This window comes from Salvia hispanica, unplaced genomic scaffold (genome assembly GCF_023119035.1).
Source record: "Salvia hispanica cultivar TCC Black 2014 unplaced genomic scaffold, UniMelb_Shisp_WGS_1.0 HiC_scaffold_169, whole genome shotgun sequence".
NCBI classification, from domain to species: Eukaryota; Viridiplantae; Streptophyta; class Magnoliopsida; order Lamiales; family Lamiaceae; genus Salvia; species Salvia hispanica.
The window spans coordinates 288,710-303,412 of NW_025951881.1; the positions used below are offsets into that span (position 1 = coordinate 288,710).

The following is a 14,703-nucleotide window of genomic DNA, read 5'->3' on the forward strand; positions in this document are numbered from 1 at the left end:
TGGGTGAGCCCGAGAGGCTTCGAGATTTTTATCTTTAAAAATCATGCATGAATGTGCCAAGTGCAAAAGTTGATGATTCATCTCTAATCTCCAAATGTATCTAGGATCATACGTGGAAAGAATCGCTATATTTATTTAATCTTGTTATACAAAGAATCTGGGCTTAATTAACTAATGACATGATTAATTATGTTAATTTTGATCTCGGCTGCTGACACCGCCCTCTAAATCAGATTGTTATACGGCAATAATGAGCACAATGTTGGGAAATTTCATGACAATGTGACCAATTATAATTAATTGAAATCTTCAATAACCATACATAAAATTAATTTCTATTGCAGAGGTACATGAATGGTAGGATCACCTCACATGGCAATGCTTCAACTCAAATCATTCAAGATTCATAATTGATTCACTTTCAATAATAACATGATTTTTAGTTGAAACAATTGCACATGCATTAAAGCCAATAGTAGTTGGCTAGTTGTCACATAAAATTACCCTATAAATAGCTTACTCAGCATAGAGATAGAATCAAACAAAGTGTGACATTTCTAATCACCCTCTCTATCTTTAAATCTTTCAATATATCCTTGATTAAAAATCCCTTTTCCACAATATGGCCAATGCTGAATTCTGTCTTGATGATTTCAATCTTGATGAGTTAATAAACATCAACACCTCACTTGTTGTGTCTTTTCTTGAAGACTCACTAGTGGAAGAAGGAGATGATCAGGTTCTGAGAGCCATGATGGAGTCACTTGAGCCGAGATCACGAATCATGATTCGTGTTCCGAGACATACTTCTCGGACGAAGGCTCTTCGGAGGAGTGTCTCTCTGAAGAAGTGGAATGCTGCAGCTCCATATCTCATCATCATAATCAAGATTTTGAGTGGATGGATATGGAGATGGACTATTCTTGTCCTAGCTACGAGATCACCGGATATTTTGTCAGTCGAAACATGGTTGAGCATAGTGGCTTAGAGGATTACTCACAAGTTTGTGATGGGATGACTATGGAAGAGGATGGCTACATTGGTTTGTGGCAATAGGCATGTATAGTTTCTATGTTTTTAGTTTGGAAAAAAATGCACAGAATGATCATTTTTCTTCTTTATTTGTATTTGGATCAAAGATGAAATAGAATTCTATCTCAGTAGAGAAGGACTTTCATGGCCTAATTCTTTTCTATGAGTATTTTTCACTTTATAAGCTTGTGCTCAGTTTTATTAAATACTCACATTAATGATTAATCTGAATTGTATGGCATGAATGAGTTGTTAATTAATTCAATCATTCATTTGCATTATGAAAAGAGAGATGAGTATTCACATGGGTGCTGATAAAAGCAAAATCAAGATGGCATCTTTAGAAATCTCAACTAATCAGTAACAAAGATCAGAAGCAGAATATTTTTCTGCATGATTGGTGTGCCTTTGTGGAGTTTCTTTTTCTCTAAAAGATAGATTTGAATAATAAATTCATGTATATTAGTTTCACAATGATACTAATTTTATATCAAAATAAATTAAATCTAAAAGTATAATGTATATGGAATTATTACTTGCCCTTGAACTCTATAACAAGTAATGGAACTTTGTCTTCTTTTAGAATGTTTATTTAATGTAAATCTTGGTGAATATGAAACTCAAACAATGTGGAAAACATATTATCAGCTGTTTTTAAGTTCAACTGTTTGATATACATAGAGAAGAAGAATCTTAATGTGAGGAAAAGCAACAAAAATAGATAAAATCTTAGTTACAGAAACTAGCTAAACTTAAGCAGCAATATGTATCTCCTTCTGTATGATCAATATTTTTATTTGGAATGTATTAAAACTTAATCTAATGAAACTTAAAATTTATATGTTCTATAAAATTGTTTTGAAGTATAAACCACAAACTAATAATTAATTATTTATATGTGTGTGTGTGTGAGATAGAGATAGAGAAAGGGATATTTTCTTAATTGTTAGGCCAACCATGGAGAAACTTAACCTGTGAGTCTTTGATATGTTAATCTTAGAGGCCAAGGAAGAAAATTTGCTAAAAAGAGTGTGCCAACTTTTTCTCCATGTATATGCTGCTTTGCTTTTGACAAGGTATAACCTTTTGTATTTCAAGGTTTAAAGAAACCAATAATTTTGAGTCCCATTTTAACTTTTGCAAACTAAAGTTGATTCTTGATAGACCCACAAACCACTCATCAATTGTATAACAACCATGAAACTGCCTTCCTATTACTCATTTATGAGTTATTACAATAAAAAATTGTATATGTTCATCAAGATAAAGAAAAGTGCTTCAATGACACAAAAGATAAGTAAAAGCTTTCACCACAGTTTTGGTTTGGTGAATTTTGCTGCTTCTGTCATTCAATAATCCTAATTAATCAGCTGGAAAACCACAATCATACTCACTTTTCAGAAGTATTAGTATAAAAAAAGTAGCTTTTTGACAATAATTTACATTTCTTACCATGCTGTAAGATCTGAGATCTATACTCCATTTTGTGCATGCATGTCCTAAAAATATTTACCTTAACAAAACTAACCTACAAAATTGGTTTAATCAGCCTATTGTGGAGTACTATTTAGCTTAATCTTTTTGTTACTTTTTTCTATTTGACTACATTTTATTTTTTATAGGTTCAAAAGAATTTCATCCCAAATTTTGTTTCAAGTCCAACTCAAGCACACACAGCAATTTCCTAAATTCAGAAAAGCAAAAGTGAAAAAGATCACACCCTATAAAGCAATATGGTGGAGAAAGCCAAAAAACAAATAGAAAATATAATAAACAAGGCAAATCATGCATATACACTTAAGATTCCATGATATATATATACTTTTCTGCTCCATGCAGCCTCACTCTCCCTCTTCACACCCTCAAAATGTCAGAGATTATTGCTGTAGACCCCATAAACGATGATCGAAATCAAGCTAGCACCAGCACCAGCACAAGCAGAAGAGGTTACACTAGAGATGATTCGCGTCCCTTCACGAGATCCCTCACTATGGGGCGTGATCATGTCACTGAGCCCTTTGACAGTGAGAAGTTGCCTGTCACTTTGGTTTCTGAGATCCAAAGATTTCTCCGTGTCGCTAACTTGATTGAGGTTGACGAGCCTCGGGTTGCTTATTTATGTGAGTTGAGCTTTCGTATGTGTAGTTTCAGAAGATTGTGTCATGATGAGTCCTTTTTTTGTGTGTTTTTTATGTTGTTTTTGAGTTAGGCATTAATGATCTATGACTTGGTATTTTTGTGAGTTTTTGGTTGATTGAATACTAGTGTTTCTTTTTCATAATTTAGAAGATCAGTGATACATATATATGTATAATGTGACAACATTTTACAATGATCAAATTCTGGCAAAAGGCAGGGGAAAGACAATGCAAGGATATTTGTATATGTGATGAAAGTGACTGATTGAGGTTTTGTCCAGGCCGTTTTCACGCCTTTGAAGTCGCGCATAACTTGGACAGGAACTCAAGTGGGCGAGGGGTTCGGCAATTCAAAACTTCTCTTCTTCAGCGGCTTGAGCAGGTACACTGAAGCTGAAAAGGGATACTTAAGTGGGCAGATTCTTAGATTTCTTTTCAATTTCTCAAGTCTTGGTTGAACTCCTCTGTTTCGGTTTCGTATGACTGCTTAAATGAGCCTTTTGTGTGAAAGTTGCATCAATCTTCATTTCTCAGGATGAAGAAGTCACAATTAGGAAAAGGAAGGAGAAGAGTGATCTAAGAGAACTACGGCGTGTATATAGACAGTACAAAGACTACATCATCAAGCATGGTGCCGGAGAATATACTTTGGAAATTAGGTGATGACACAGCTCTTGTAGTCTACATCATTCATCGACAGAATCATTCATATATACTCACAGCACGTGTATTGGTATCGTTCCTTGTGTCAGGGAAAAGTTGCAGAAAGCTCGTGCGATTGCATCTGTTCTATTTGAAGTGCTGAGCACAGTTACTTCAGCAGCAGGCACACAGGTTTTCTTGCGTTCGCCATCTTTTCCCTTTCCATTCACTCGATGATTTAATGCCTTTGTATGGTCTCAATGCATACTAATAGTAGTATATTTCTTCGTGACTAGGCACTTGCTGAGAATGATCATTCGAGATCTGAATTCTACGTGCCTTATAACATTCTCCCTCTTGATCAAGGAGGTGCTCGTCAACCTATAAGGCAACTTCCTGAGGTTAGATGCCATGATAAGTTGTTTTGACGACCACTTAGATGTAGCTCGATTGTCTAGCTCCTACGTCGAGTTTTGACAGAATATAGAATTCCACAGATCAAATATGCGATAGCTGCTGTAAGAAATGTCCATGGCTTGCCTTTCTTGGATGAGTTTCAGAGCGCATGCCGGATATGGATATGCTCGACTGGCTTCAGTTCTGCTTCTCATTTCAGGTGCCTTGTTTTGTTTTTGTGATGCTGTCCAAGAAACTATGAAGCAGTTTTGCCTTTTCTCGTTATAACTTGTCCTTGTTGTCGACTTTCGCTAGAATGGAAACGTAGCCAACCAGAGGGAGCATTTGATCCTTCTACTTGCTAATGCTCATGTTCGTCACTCTCATAAACAAGCAAAGGTGTTCCTTTAATCTAGCATTTTATTTCGGAACAACTTTTTTTTTTCTCTTCTCCAATCTATGAGAAATGACTTAATTTTGGTTAATAGTTGGGGGAAGGAGCTGTGGATGAGCTAATGAAGAAATTCTTCAAAAACTACACAGAGTGGTGCAAGTTTCTTAACCGAAAAAGTAACATCAGGTCAGCATAGAACCTAACATTTTTTCTTTGTTAGCGACACCATTTCTTACAACATTTCGTTATTCAGGTTGCCATACTTGAAACAGCAAGCCCAACAGTATAAACTTTTGTACGTTGCGCTTTATTGCTTGATATGGGGAGAAGCAGCAAACTTAAGGTTCATGCCGGAATGTCTCTGTTACTTATTTCACCATGTAAGTTGATCGCGTAATTCTATCTGTCACTTGCTCCCCGTTGATGGCTGAAGATGGATGGCTTAATTTAACTTGCATTCTCTGGCAGATGGCCAGTGAGTTGCATGGTATGTTGAGTGGTGCAGTGAGTATAGAAACCGGAGAACTAGTGAAGCCCGTGTATGGAGAAGGACACGAGTCTTTCCTTAGACATGTTGTTTCACCAATATACACGGTTATATGGGAGGTACTTTGAATCCTAGACTGGTTAAACTCGTACATCCTCGTATCTGCATATTTCTAATTTTCCACCAATTTACTGAAGGAAGCTATGAAAAACAGAAACGGGACGACAGATCACTCGACATGGAGGAACTATGATGACTTGAATGAATTTTTCTGGTAAGAAAATACATGGTTGGTGCTACTCATTCACCATCTTGTTCATGTGAAAACTTTGCTGATTAAATTTCAGGTCTTCCGATTGCTTCGAGATAGGTTGGCCGATGCGTCTGGATCATGATTTCTTTTACACAAACCCTTCAAATAGTAGAAAAAAGAAGAAGAAACTCAGAACACCAGACAAGACTCCTGAAGAAGAGAGAATCAACATTGATGAAGACGAAGAGATGGGAGTAAGCCGGCTTCTAACATTGAATTTGTTACTATACCGACTTCTCCATATTCATGTTATTGGTGATCCTCAGGAACCTGTAGAAGAAGTGAAGGAGCCACAGTGGTTAGGGAAGACGAATTTTGTTGAAATCCGTTCGTTTTGGCAGATTTTTAGAAGCTTTGATAGAATGTGGAGCTTCCTTATTTTATCCCTTCAGGTAGTTCTGAATCAACCAGCATTTTTTTTTGTTTCCTGAAAAAAACTACATTATCTTAATTTTTTTTTCACTGTAAAATTCTGTTTAGGCAATGATCATAGTGGCATCCCATGATCTAGAATCTCCGATACAATTTTTTGAAGCATCCGTGCTTGAGGACGTTATGAGCATCTTCATCACATCAGCAGTCCTTAAATTCATCCATGCCATCCTTGACGTTGTCTTCACATGGAAAGCTAGATGCACGATGGATCATAATCGCCATCGTAAAGATTTGCTCAAGATACTAGGGGCAATGATATGGACAATTATCCTCCCTATATACTATTCGACCTCTAGGAGAAAATATAAGTGTTATTCTGCTCAAGAAGGAGCTGGCTCGGCGATTGGTGCTACTCTTCCTACATGATAGCAGTTGCATTCTATCTGATTACCAACGGAGTCAACATGGTCCTCTTTCTTGTGCCTGCAGTGGGAAGATATATTGAGACATCGAATACTCGAATATGCACAGTTTTCTCTTGGCTGGCGCAGGTAAGACTTTCGGATTTTTTTCATCCACATAATATTTGAGTTTTGAAAAGCTGTTCAATCTTTCTTTCACAGACTACTGATTCTCTTCATTGTACTAAAAGATGTTGATGTGTTTTTTATTTATAATCTTCTATTGTACAAAAATATATAATCTCGGGTGACACTTTTGAATGGTTTGCCTCTTGTAGCCTAGATTATACATCGGAAGAGGAATGCAAGAAAGCCAAGTATCAGTGCTTAAGTACTTTCTCAAATCTTTGCTCTGATTTTGTTTTGGTTAATGTGATTTTTTTATGATTTTTTATAAATTTCTCTCTTTATGGTTTAGGTACACTTTTTTTGGGTGCTGCTACTACTAAGCAAATTCACATTCAGCTACATATTTGAGGTAATAATCTAATCATCCCCGGCTTACTCGTCGGCCTTAGGCCATTTCTACCAAAGATCCTTTTATCTGTTGTTTGTAATGCTTCTATCTTCAATATACTTTTTCCCTTTTGCAGATAAAACCTCTCATACAACCAACGAGGCAGATCATGAGGATCGGGGTCAAGAACTACGACTGGCACGAGCTTTTTCCTAAAGGTAAGTCGTGCAATGCTTTTCATGCACCGTACAGAAATAAGCAGGATAAGTTCAATTTTCATACTTTTTTTTTGCTGATATTAGTGAAGAGCAACGCTGGCGCCATAGCAGCTATCTGGTCGCCTATTATCCTCGTAAGCATCTGCAGAAACACCAGTGCTTCAATTCATCACGATGAATATTAAATCTTTAATGTTATCTATTATGTATGGCCAATGTGTGCAGGTGTATTTCATGGATATACAAATATGGTATTCTGTTTACTGCTCTGCCTTTGGTGGAGTTTTCGGGATTCTCCACCATCTTGGTGAAGTAAGTTGATCTCTTCATCTACTGTCATTTCTTCGATTATGTATGCGTAATGCTAAATTTCCCGAGGCCTTTCTCAATCAAACAGATTCGTACACAAGGCATGCTGAGGAGTAAATTCGATAATTTGCACTTGGCATTCAATGACTGGCTTCTACCGCCCCGGCTAAAGACAACAAAGACGGAATCAGAATGTGGCTCTGCCAGAAAGGCTTTCTAAAGGTACTTTCCTCGTTTTTCTAAAATGAAAAAACTCGTAAATGCTACTATCTAACCGGCTCGTTTCAGGGTTTAGAGAAAAAGAAGGGGGGAGTTCTCAAGTTTGCTCTTGTGTGGAACCAAATCATTAGTAGTTTTTCGGGAGGAGGACCTGATTAGTAACAGGTTGAATATGGCTCACCAGGTCTTTTCTTTCGTTTTCGTTTTTTATAGTTTGGCTTATCATGCTAAATAATAACAACAGTATTATATATCACTGGATGCAGGGAAATGGATTTGATGAAAATACCTCTTTCATCAGAATTGCTTAATGAAAACAATAATGTCCGTTGGCCTGTTTTCCTCTTAGCAAATAAGGTAATGATCGAGTGTGAGACTCGAACTCCTTTCTTGATCTGTGTTGATCATAAGTTTAAGAAAGCTGTTTTTGTTTTCAGTTCTCAACAGCTCTTAGCATTGCTAGAGATTTTGTTGGAACATACAACAGTCTCCTGAAAAAGATCAAAAGGGACAAATACATGCACATGGTTGTAGTTGAATGTTACGACTCGCTTAAAGAGATCTTAGATATCCTCGTGGTAGGCGACATGGAGAGAAGGTAGACTATGATTTTCCAATCATCCTCATTTTCAAAACTGTGATATTTCTTCGAATTCATCGTATACTTCAGTCAACATATATGCCTTTCAGAGTGGTATTTGGTGTGATTGATGAAATCGAAGAAAGCATTGGAAAAAGATCACTTCTTGAGGACCTCCGCATGAGTGAGTTGCCGACTTTGCTTGCTCTTTGCACTAAATTGATCAAGCTACTGGTGAGTTCTAAGCCGGATATATCTCTGATCAAGTACTTTCCTTCATTATGTGTACCTTCATGGAAATTTTAGCGCGTCAATTTAGGTTGAAGGCGAAGAAGATCATCGTTACAGAGTTGTGAAGACGCTCCAAGACATTCTTGAGCTTGTAACAAATGATTTGTTCATAAATGGCTCCAGGTTGCTAAACTAAAATCTTACTCTAAATTTCTTTTACCATTTCCTTCTGTTTTTCACTCATGATTTAAAATTTTTGCTTTCATTGTCTATGCATTAGAACGATGGAATTGTTCGAACAAGCAGCAGCAAGAGGGAGTCAGAACTGAATTCTTCGATCCTCCTGATCCAGAATTATTTGCTTCATTGCATGCTATCCATTTCCCTTTCCCGTTCTGGCCCTTTAATGGCAAAGGTAATCTGAACTCGTCTTAGCTAGTGAACAAGATCGCGGGACATTCACCTAACTAACTGAAAACATTGGATGACAGGTTAAGCGCTTTCGTTTGCTGCTACTGTCAAAATACAGCTATGTACATACCTTCAAACCTGGAAACTCAAGGCGAATATCATTTTTCGCTACTTCTCTGTTTATGAATATGCCTAGAGCTCCAAAAGTTCGTAATATGTTGTCATTCAGGTGCCATTTCTTTCTATTCGGTATTTCAAGTAAACCATAAATTTGTGCTGATGAAAGTTTTTGCAATGGCAGTGTTTTGACTCCATTTTTATGGAACAAGTCAAGTTTCGGAGGAGCTTCACTCCAGCAAAGAAGGAGTTTCCATTGGATTTTATATGCAAAAGATATTTCCAGGTTAGCTTTTGTGAAATTTAAAAAAAAGAAGAAAAAGGTTCTTTCTAGTCTCAACATCTCTGCTTTCCGATTTTTCACTCAGACGAGTGGGAAAATTTTCTGGAGCGCATGGGAAGTGAAAATGAAGATGACATGAGTGAGGATGTGAATGAGGAAGAACTAGAGACTGGGCTTCGTTTGAGGCCAGACTCTAAGTAGGACTGGTGAGTAACTTCCAAGACTGAACTACTGTTTTTGGTTAAGAATTCGTGCTTCCATCTGATTCTAATGTTCTTTTTCTTACAGTCCGAGGAATGATGTATTACAGAAAAGCACTGAAGTTGCAAGCTTTTCTTGAGATGTCGGCACGGGGTTTGTTTCTGGACTATTACAGACAAATTTCTATCTATCTGTGAGCTACATTTATGGGAAATTATATACACCCAGATATTCTTCAAAGCTATGAAGCGATTGATAGGGCGAACGACATTTATCAGCGCAGCTTGATGCATTAGTAGCGTGAAATTCAGTCACGTTGTTTCATGTCAAATTTTGGAGCACAGGGCCTGGGGGACCCTCAGGCTCAAGACATTCTTGGCTGCTGAAAGGTCAGTTGGATTCGGGGAAATTTTTGGATTAGTATCAACTTCTTAAAACTGATGTTTGAGATGAAATGGTTGTAGGCACCCCTCGCGCGGGCTTATGCGGGGGAAAGGAAAACTTTGAGGTGGATGGGCCCCCCAAAGTCTATTCTTCTATCCTTGTCAAAGCTGTTAATGGTTTTGATCAGGTATAGTTTTCACACCTTCATTTTGTGTGATTTCTTCTCTAGTTATCCTAATTGAACTGTCGTGTAGGAAATCTACCCGGGTAAAACTTCCCCGGGTTCCAAACATTGGGGGAAGGGGAAACCGGGAAACAAAAACCCTGCTATCATTTTCCCCGCGGTGAAGCCTTCGCCATTGATATAAAAAGTAACCTTCCTTCTTCTTCTTCCCTTCACCTTTCTTCTCCTTTTTTGATATCATTGTGATTATGTTTTTTTGACAGGATAACTATCTTGAAGAAGCTCTCAAGATGAGGAATTCCCAAAGTTTCTACGGCCTCAAAGAAGGAGCCCTCCGACTATCATTGGCATGAGAGAGCACATTTTGAAGGGTTTGACGTCATATTTTACTTGATATGACAAAAGAATGGATAGTGAAATACAAGAGATGGGAACTGATTTTGTTTCATTTTTGTGCAGTGTTTTTCTTTGGGGTGGTTTATGTCATATCAGAAACCAGCTTTGTGACAATAGGCCAAAGACTTTAGCAAATCCCCCCAGGTAATCTACCAATCATCTTCACAGCTAAACTAATCGAAAAGGTTTCTAAGTTGTTGGGCGTAATCGGGTAAGATTCCATTACGGACATCCAGTTTTTTCGACAGGATATTTCACTTGACTAAAGGGGGATAAGCAAGGCGTCAAAGACCATAAACTTAAATGAAGATGTGTTTCAGGGATTTTCAAAACAATTGAAACTGGTGTTTTTCATCTATGGTTGGAAGGAGAAGTGAGTTTTTTTGCCTTTTTAGGATTCAACACCACGCTACGTCGTGGACATGTACGCATATCAGTACATGCAAGTTGGCAAGGGCCGTGACGTTGGACTCAACCAAATCTCAAAGTTTGAAGCCAAAGTGGCTAATGGCAACAGTGAGCAAACTCTTAGCCGTGACATATACCGCCTTGGGAGACGCTTTGACTTCTTTCGGATGCTTTCTGTTTACTACACAACCGTCGGCTTCTACTTCAACAGCTTGGTAATAATCTCTTCAACACTTTTTTTCAACTGTCTTGAATTTTGCTGATATGTATCGGTATCCGTGGCAGATATCTGTGATTGGAGTGTCGTGTTCCTCTACGGACAGCTTTACCTGTCCTCAGTGGCTTACAGAGAGCTCTGCTTTTCGAGGCAAAGGTGAAGAACATCAAGTCTCTGGAAACAGCGCTGGCGTCTCAGTCATTCATACAGCTCGGGCTGTTAACCGGTTTGCCAATGGTGATAGAGTTAGGATTGGAGAGAGGGTTCCCCAACGCCCTCAAAGATTTCGTGCTGATGCAGCTTCAGTTAGCTTCTGTTTTCTTCACTTTCTCTTACGGAACAAAGGCTCATTACTATGGCAGAACCATCCTGCACGGGGCGCCAAGTACAGGCCAACCGGGCGCAAGGTGGTGGTCTTCCACTCGAGCTTCACCGAGAACTACAGGCTATAACTCACGGAGCCACTTTGTGAAGGGGTTCGAGCTCCTTATTTTGCTGATTGTGTATGATCTTTTTGGCGGTCTATCAGAGCAGCATGGCCTATGCACTGATCACCTCGCAATCTGGTTCATGTCGCTGACATGGCTGTTCGCCCCCTTTTCTGTTCAATCCATCCGGTTCGACTGGGGCAAGATTGTGGATGACGGGAAGGACTGGAACAAGTGGATCAAGCAGCAGGGTGGGTTTGGGGATTCCTCAGGACAAGAGCTGGCAGTCGTGGTGGATCAAGAGCAGGCTCATCTCCGCACTGGGGGATCGCGTCTCGCCTCATTGAGTTCATCCTCTCCATCAGATTCTTCCTCTCCCATATGGATTGGTGTATCACCTTGACATATCAGGCCAGAACAAGAACTTTGTTGTGTATGTCCTTTCTTGATTGTCTTTGTCATCATTTTCCTCCTTCTCAAGGTGATTATATCCTCTCTATCTCTCTTGTCTTTCTCTCCTTTGCAATGATCTCTCTCTCATCTAGAATACATATGCAGGTTATCAATGTGGGAAGAAGTATCTAAGTGCTGATCACCACCTTGCATTTAGGCTGTTCAAGGCCTTCATTTTCATGGGAGTGGTGGCAACAATTGTGACTCTTTCTCTCATCTGCCATCTATCCAGGGGGACCCTCATTGTTTGCTGCTTAGCCTTTCTGCCTACTGGCTGGGGCATGATACTGGTGCGAACGAACATAGTTTACGCTCGTGTTAGAGACACTATTAACTTGCATTGTTCTTGATTGGTTGTTTGGTGATTGGTTGATCAGGTTGCGCAAATAGTGAGGCCGAAGATCGGGGCACGGGGGGTGTGGCACTTCGTGAGGGTGTTTGCCCGGGCCTACGACTATGGGATGGGCGTGATCCTCATCGCACCCTCTCGGTGCTGGCTTGGCTGCCGATTATATCAGCTTTCCAGACGCGTTTCCTGTTCAACGGGCGTTCAGCCGGAGGCTGCAGATCCAGCACATTCTTGCTGGGAAGAAGAAGCATCAGTCATGAGTCTGCACCATTCATTCATATGAATGTAAATACACAAACACACTACATTTGTGGATGTATATCAACTTAGTTTAGGTCATCATTTTTTTCCTTTATAGAAAATAGAGAAACAAGTTCAATAATTTCATTCATTGATGACTTTTTCATCTACATAAATTGGTTGGCATAAGTTCATAGTGAAAAATCTTCACCTCCATTTTTATTTGATTTTGGCATTATTGTAAAGTTGCATAGAATATGGCCGACATAAAAAAAAATCGAAAACCGAATATCCGAACCGAATCAAACCGAAATTTTGAAAGTTGGTTCAGTTTTTTCGATTTTTCGGTTCGGTTCGATTTTAAAAATACAAAAATTTCGGTTTTTTGGTTCGGTTCGATTTGGGCCGAAAAAAAAACCTAAAAACCGAAAAATTGAATTATATTTTAAATATATTTGTTTATTTTTATTCTATTAATTTAGTATATATTATATCATATTATATAATATATATTCTTTTAATATATTTTTATATAATAGTACATATTATATATATTCTATTAATTTTATATTATATCTATTTATATTCTATTAGTATATATAAATAAAATAAATTATATATATATATATATATAAATATTAATATATATATTTTTTTTTTCGATTTTTCGGTTTTTTTTTAAAATTTTTGGGTTTTTTCGGTTTGGTTTAGTTTTTTACATCGATGCCACCTATAATAAAGTTAAACGATATTTGCCTATTCACAAATAAAATACTACATGTTCATAAACCAACCAAAAATTTGAGAAAAATATGATTTTTCCAAATAATTAAACATAATTTCAAATTTTAAAATTTTAAAATATTATTGTCTTTTCTTATTAAATACAGTTAAACCCTCGGAAACTGCGAAATGGAACAATAATGTCGCCGTCGCATCTCCTCCGGCGGCCGATCTCCCAATCTCCCCTCTTTCCCCCAATTCTCCAACTCTCTCTCCCCCTTCCACCAATTCGTCCCCTCCAAAACCCGCCCAAATCCCCCTCTCGACAGCGGCGGCTGCCCGATCTCCTCCGCCACAGAGACTGGCTGAGCCCCGCCGCAGGTAATCCGAATTTTCCCAAGCCCTAAAAGACCCCAATTTCGCCCCCCCCCTCCTCGCCCAGCTCTCCACCCGCCGCGACTACAACCCCAACAAATCCCTCTACGCCACCGTCATCCACAAGCTCGCCCTCGCGAAGAACCGACGCCATCGAATCCCTAATGCAGCGAATCAAAATCGAGCGCAGTGCCCCCCTCTCCGACGCCTTCTTCCGCGATCTGATCAAGCTCTGGCCACTCCGCCGGCCGGATCAACGCCGCCGTCGAAACCCTCTTCGCCATGCCGGATTACAAATGCTGGCCGAGCGCCGCCCGTTCAACACCGTCCTCAATTTACTAGTCACCACGAAGCAATTCGAGATGAAGCCGAGCTTCGAGTCGTATAAGATGGTGATAGAGGGGTTTTGTGGGGAGGAGGAGGGTGGTGGAGAGGTGGAGTGGGGTTTGAGGGAGATGGTGGGACATGGATTTGTGCCTAAGATGGGAATGTGGAAGAAAATGGTGCATTGTGTACTCAGAAAAAATGTTGTTGATTCTGTTTTCTTACAAATTATCTAAAATTAAGGTTGAGTATGTTTGAGTTCTAATCTGCTTATTACAAATCTTTTCTCAGTCGTGTGCAGGGACTTAGGATCTAAGTGTTGGATTGAGTTGGATGTTGGTGATAAATATGGTCGAAGGGTGGGTGCAAATTCACTAGTTACTACTATTTCGTTGTGAAAAAAGTATAGGTTTTTGTACAAATTCATCAATATTATGAATATAAAAAAGAGTGAACTACAAATTTAGTACCTATGTATGGAGGTTAACGCTAGACACCCCTATGTTTTAAAAATATCGCCACACATCTCTATGTATGGATTTAATATTATTTGAAGGATTTGTTCACTGGACTTTTAAATCCTTTTTCCACTTGAATTTAACCAAAATGCCACTAAGGACATTCTGGTCTTTCTAAAACAAGGGTACCATTGATGTTATTTTAATATTCTTATAGGGGTACCTCAAATGAAATTTTAATACTATTGATACTTGAAAGTTGAAACGATATAAAATTTAACACTTTACAATTTTCAAGGAAATAATTTATCTTCATGTCTACATGTTTAACACGAAAGCTAATATAATAATATTATATTATTATTTTTTTTAAAAATTTTCTTTCTTATCCTCTCCAAGAGAAATCCATTTTTTACTTGCAATTTTGATACAAAAGTGTTCCCATTCTACCATTCCATTTATTTTTTCCCCAAAATATTAACTTGGTGAAGGCCAAGAAA

The 14,703-nt window shown here is 38.4% G+C and overlaps 1 pseudogene; it reads left to right on the top strand.

Moving 5' to 3' along the window:
• Positions 1-2,813: 2,813 nt before the first annotated feature.
• LOC125198616 lies at positions 2,814-12,527 on the top strand (annotated as a pseudogene).
• Positions 12,528-14,703: the final 2,176 nt, after the last annotated feature.